The sequence below is a fragment of the Balaenoptera borealis genome (genome assembly GCF_965194805.1).
Source record: "Balaenoptera borealis genome assembly, chromosome: X".
Taxonomy (NCBI): Eukaryota; Metazoa; Chordata; class Mammalia; order Artiodactyla; family Balaenopteridae; genus Balaenoptera; species Balaenoptera borealis.
This window is the reverse complement of record NC_138881.1, coordinates 51,895,621-51,901,792: the sequence shown is the minus strand read 5'-3', so window position 1 is coordinate 51,901,792 and position 6,172 is coordinate 51,895,621.

The window sequence follows — 6,172 nt, the reverse complement described above, 5'->3', positions numbered from 1 at the left end:
TTCTCAAGTGCTCATGGAACATTCTGCAGGATAGATCATATCTTGGGTCACAAATCAAGCCTTGGTAAATTTAAGAAAATTGAAATCCTATCAAGTATCTTTTCCGAACACAGTGCTGTGAGACTAGATTTCAATGACAGGAAAAAAACCCGTAAAAAATACAAACACATGGAGGCTAAACAAATGAGGCTACACTACGAAATAACCAAGTGATCACTGAAGATATCAAAGAGGAAATCAAAAAATAGCTAGAAACAAATGGCAATGAAAACACGATGACACAAAACCTATGGGATGCAGTAAAAGCACCTCTAAGAGGAAAGTTTATAACAACACAGTCCTACCTCAAGAAACAAGAAACATCTCAAATAAACAACCTAACCTTACACGTAAAACAATCAGAGAAAGAAGAACAAACAAAACCCAAAGTTAGCAGAAGGAAAGAAATCATAAAGATCAGATCAGAAATAAATGAAAAAGAAATGAATGAAACAATAGCAAAGAACAATAAAACTAAAAGCTGGTTTTTGAGAAGATAAACAAAATTGATAAACCACTAGCCAGGATCATCAAGAAAAAAAGGGAGAAGACTCAAATCAACAGAATTAGAAATGAAAATGGAGAAGTAACAACTGACCCTGCATAAATACAAAGAACCATGAGGGATTACTACAAGCAACTATATGCCAATAAAATGGAAAAACTGGAAGAAATGGACAAATTCTTAGAAAAGCACAACCTTCTGAGACTGAACCAGGAAGAAATAGAAATATAAACAGACCAATCACAAGCACTGAAACTGAAACTGTGATTAAAACACTTTCCAACAAACAAAAGCCCAGCACCAGATGGCTTCACAGGCGAATTCTTTCAAACATTTGGAGAAGAGCTAACACCTATCCTTCTCAAACTCTTCCATAATATAGAAGAGGGAGGAACACTCCCAAACTCATTCTACAAGGTCACCATCACCCTGATACCAAAACCAGACAAAGATGTCACAAAGAAAGAAAACTACAGGCCAATATCACTGATGAACATAGATGCAAAACACCTCAACAAAATACTAACAAACAGAATCCAACAGCATATTAGAAGGATCATACACCATGATCAAGTGGGGTTTATCCCAGGAATGCAAGGATTCTTCAATATACGCAAATCAATCCATGTGATACAACATATTAACAAATTGAAGGATAAAAACCATATGATCATCTCAATAGATGATGATCATCTCAATAGATGCAGAAAAAACTTTTGACAAAATTCAACACCCATTTATGATAAAAACCCTCCAGAATGTAGGCATAGAGGGAACTTACCTCAACATAATAAGGGCCATATATAACAAACCCACAGCCAACATCGTTCTCAAAGGTGAAAAACTGAAACCATTTCCACTAAGATCAGGAACAAGACAAGGTTGCCCACTCTCACCACTATTATTCAACATAGTTTTGGAATTTTTAGCCAGTGATCAGGGAAGAAAAAGAAATAAAAGGAATCCAAATCAGAATAGAAGTAAACCTGTCACTGTTTGCAGATGACATGATACTATACATAGAGAGTCCTAAAGACGCTACCAGAAAGCTACTAGAGCTAATCAATGAATTTGGTAAAGTAGCACAATACAAACTTAATGCACAGAAAGCTCTTGCGTTCCTATACATTAATGAAGAAAAATCTGAAAAAGAAATTAAGGAAACCCTCACATTTACCTTTGCATCAAGAAGAATAGAATACCTAGGAATAAACATACCCTAGGAGACAAAAGACCTGTACATAGAAAACTATAAGACACTGATGAAAGAAATTAAAGGTGATGAAAAGAGATGGAGAGATATACCATGTTATTGGATTGGAATAATCAGCATTGTGAAAATGACTATTCTACCCAAAGTAATGTACAAATTCAATGCAATCCCTATCAAACTACCAATGACATTTTTCACAGAACTAGTACAAAAAAATTCACAATTTCTATGGAAACACAAAAGACCCTGAAGAGCCAAAGCAATCTTGAGAAAGAAAAATGGAGCTGGAAGAATCAGGCTTCCCGACTTCAGACTATACTACAAGGCTACAGTAATCAAGTCAGTATGTTACTGGGGGAGACCTTCAAGATGGCGGAAGAGTAAGACATTGAGATCACCTTCCTCCCCACAAATACATCGGAAATACATCTCCCTATGGAACAACTCCTACAGAACACCTACTGAACGCTGGCAGAAGACCTCAGACTTCCCCAAAGAGAAGAAACTCCCCACATATCTGGGTAGGGCAAAAGAAAAAAGAAAAAAACAGATACAAAAAAATAAGGACAGGACCTGCCCCTCTGGGAGGGAGCTGTGAAGGAGGAAAAGTTTCCACACACTAGGAAGCCCCTTCACTGGTGGAGATGGGGGCATGTGGCAGAGGGGAAGCTTCGGAGCCACAGAGAAGAGCACAGCAACAGGGGTGCAGAGGACAAAGCTGAGAGATTCCAGCACAGAGGGTCAGTGCCAACCAGCACTCACCAGCCCGAGTGGCTTCTCTGCTCACCCGCCAACCAGGACTGGTGGTAGCTGGGAGCTGAGGCTCAGGCTTCAGAGTTCAGAACCCAGGGAGCAGACTGGGGTTGGCTGTGTGAACACAGTCTGAAGGGGGCTACTGTGACACAGCTAGCCATCAGGGAGTCCTGGAAAGAGTCTGGACCTGCCTAACAGGCAAGAGACCATTGTTTTGGGGTGGGCGAGGAGAGGGGATTCGGAGCATTGCATAAACGAGCTCCAGAGATGGGCGCAAGCTTCGGCAATCAGCGCAGACACCAGAGACGGGCATGAAACGCTAAGGCTGCTACTGCAGCCACCAAAAAGCCTGTGTGCAAGCACAGGTCACTATCTACACCTCCCCTCCAGGGATCCTGTGCAGCCTTCCACTGCCAGGTCCCATGATCCAGGGACAACTTCCCTGGGAAAACACACGGCATGTCTCAGGCTGTTGCAACGTCATGCCGGCCTCTGCCGCTGCAAGCTTGCCCCGCATTCTGTACCCCACCCTCCGCCAGGCCTGAGTGAGCCAGAGCCCCCTAATCAGTTGCTCCTTTAACCATGTCCTGTCTGAGTGAAGAACAGATGTCCTCAGGTGACCTACATGTGGAGGCAAAGCCAAATCCAAAGCTGAACACCAGGAGCTGTGCAAACAAAGAAGAGAAAGGGAAATTTCTCTCAACAGCCTCAGGAGCAGTGGATTAAATCTCCACAATCAACTTGCTGTACCCTGCATCTGTGGAATACCTGAATAGACAAGGAATCATACCAAAATTGAGGCGGTGGACTTTGGGAGAAACGATATATATACTTTTTCCTTTTTCTCTTTTTGTGAGTGAGCATGTGTATGCTTCATTGTGTGATTTTGCCTGTATAGCATTGGTTTTACCATTTGTCCTAGGGTCTCTGTCCGTTTTATTTGTTTTGTTTTCTTTTAGTATACTTTTTAGTGCTTGTTATCATTGGTGGATTTGTTTTTTGGTTTGGTTGCTCTCTTTCTTTCTTTCATTTTTTTTCTTTTTTAAATTACTATTTAATTTTTTGTTTTTAATAATTATTTTTTTTATTTTTTTAATAACTTTATTTTATTTATTTTTTTCTTTCTTTCTTTTTTCTCCCTTTTCCTCTGAACCGTGTGGCTGACAGGGTCATGGTGCTCCGGCCGGGTGTCATGCCTGTACCTCTGAGGTGGGAGACCCAAGTTCAGGACATTGGTCCATGAGAGACCTCCTGGCTCCAGGTAATATCAAATAGTGAAAGCTCTCCCAGAGATCTCCATCTCAATGCTAAGACCCAGCTCCACTCAACGACCAGCAAGCAACAGTGCTGGACACCCTATGCCAAATAACTAGCAAGACAGGAACACAGCCTCACCCATTAGCAGAGAGGCTGCCTAAAATCATAATAAGGTCACAGACACCTCAAAACACACCACCGGATATGGTCCTGCCCACCAGAAAAAAAGACCCAGCCTCATCTAACAGAACACAGGCACTAGTCCCCTCCACCAGGAAGCCTACACAACACACTGAACCAAACTTAGCCATGGGGGAGAGACACCAAAAACAATGGGAACTACGAACCTGCGGCCTGTGAAAAGGGGACCCCAAAAACATTAAGTTAAACAAAATGAGAAGACAGATAAACAAACAGAAGATGAAACAACAAGGTAAAAACCCACCAAACAAAACAAATGAAGAGGAAATAGGCAGTCTATTGCAAAAGAATTCAGAATAATGATAGTAAAGATGATCCAAGATCTTGGAAATAGAATGGAGAAAATACAAGAAACGTTTAACAAGGACCTAGAAGAACTAAAGAGCAAACAAGCAGTAATGAACAACACAATAAATGAAATTAAAAATTCTCTAGAAGGAATCAATAGCAGAATAACTGAGGCAGAAGAACAGATAAGTGAACTGGAAGATAAAATAGTGGAAATAATTACCACAGAGCAGAATAAAGAAAAAAGAATGAAAATAATTGAGGACAGTCTCAGAGACCTCTGGGACAATATTAAATGCACCAACATTCGAATTATAGGGGTCCCAGAAGAAGAAGAGAAAAAGAAAGGGACTGAGAAAATTTTTGAAGAGATTAGAGTTGAAACCTTCCCTAATATGGGGAAGGAAATAGTTAATCAAGTCCAAAAAACGCAGAGAGTCAGATACAGGATAAATCCAAGGAGAAATATGCCAAGACACATATTAATCTAACTATCAGAAATTAAAAACAAAGAAAAAATATTAAAGGTGGCAAGGGAAAAACAACAAATAACATACAAGGGAATCCCTATAAGGTTAACAGCTGATCTTTCAGCAGAAACTCTGCAAGCCAGAAGGGAGTGGCAGGACATATGTAAAGTGATGAAAGGGATAAAACTACAACCAAGATTACTCTATCCAGCAAAGATCTCATTCAGATTCAATGGAGAAATTAAAACATTTACAGACAAGCAAAAGCTAAGAGAATTCAGCACCACCAAACCAGCTTTACAACAAAGGCTGAAGGAACTTCTTTAGGCAGGAAACACAAGAGAAAAAAGACCTACAATAACAAACCCAAAACAATTAAGAAAATGGTAATAGGAATATACATATCGATAATTACCTTAAATTTAAATGGATTAAATGCTCCAACCAAAAGACATTGACTGACTGAATGGATACAAAAATAAGACCCGTATATATGCTATCTACATGAGACCCACTTCAGACCTAGGGACACATAGAGACTGAAAGTGAGAGGATGGAAAAAACATATTCCATGCACACGGAAATAAAAAAAAAAGCTAGAGTAGCAATTCTCTTGTCAGGCAAAATAGACTTTAAAATAAAGACTATTACAAGAGACAAAGAAGGACACTACATAATGATCAAGGGATCAATCCAAGAAGAAGATATAATAATAGTAAAATTTATGCACCCAACAAAAGAGCACCTCAATACATAAGGCAAATGCTAACAGCCATAGAAGGGGAAATCGACAGTAACAGAGTCATAATAGGGGACTTTAACACCCCACTTTTACAAATGGACAGATAATGCCAAATGACAATACATAAGGAAACAGAGCTTTAAATGATACATTAAAAATGTTGGGCTTAATTGATATTTATAGGACATTCTATCCAAAAACAACAAAATACACTCTCTTCTCAAGTGGTCATGGAACATTCTCCAAGATAGATCATATCTTGGGTCACAAATCAAGCCTTAGTAAATTTAAGAAAATTGAAATCTTATCAAGTATCTTTTCAGACCACAGTGCTATGAGACTAGATATCAATTACAGGAAAAAATCTGGAAAAACTACAAACACATGGAGGCTAAACAATAGACTACGAAATAACCAAGAGATCACTGAAGAAATCCAAGAGGAAATCAAAAAATATCTAGAAACAAATGGCAATGAAAACACGATGATCCAAAACCTATGGGATGCAGCAAAAGCAGTTCTAAGAGGGAAGTTTATAGCAAAAAAATCCTACCTCAAGAACAAGAAACATCTCAAATAAATAACCTAACCTTACACCTGAAGCAATTAGAGAAAGAAGAACAAAAAACCCCAAAGTTAGCAGAAGGAAAGAAATCATAAATATCAGATCAGAAATAAATGAAAAAGAAATGAAGGAAACAATA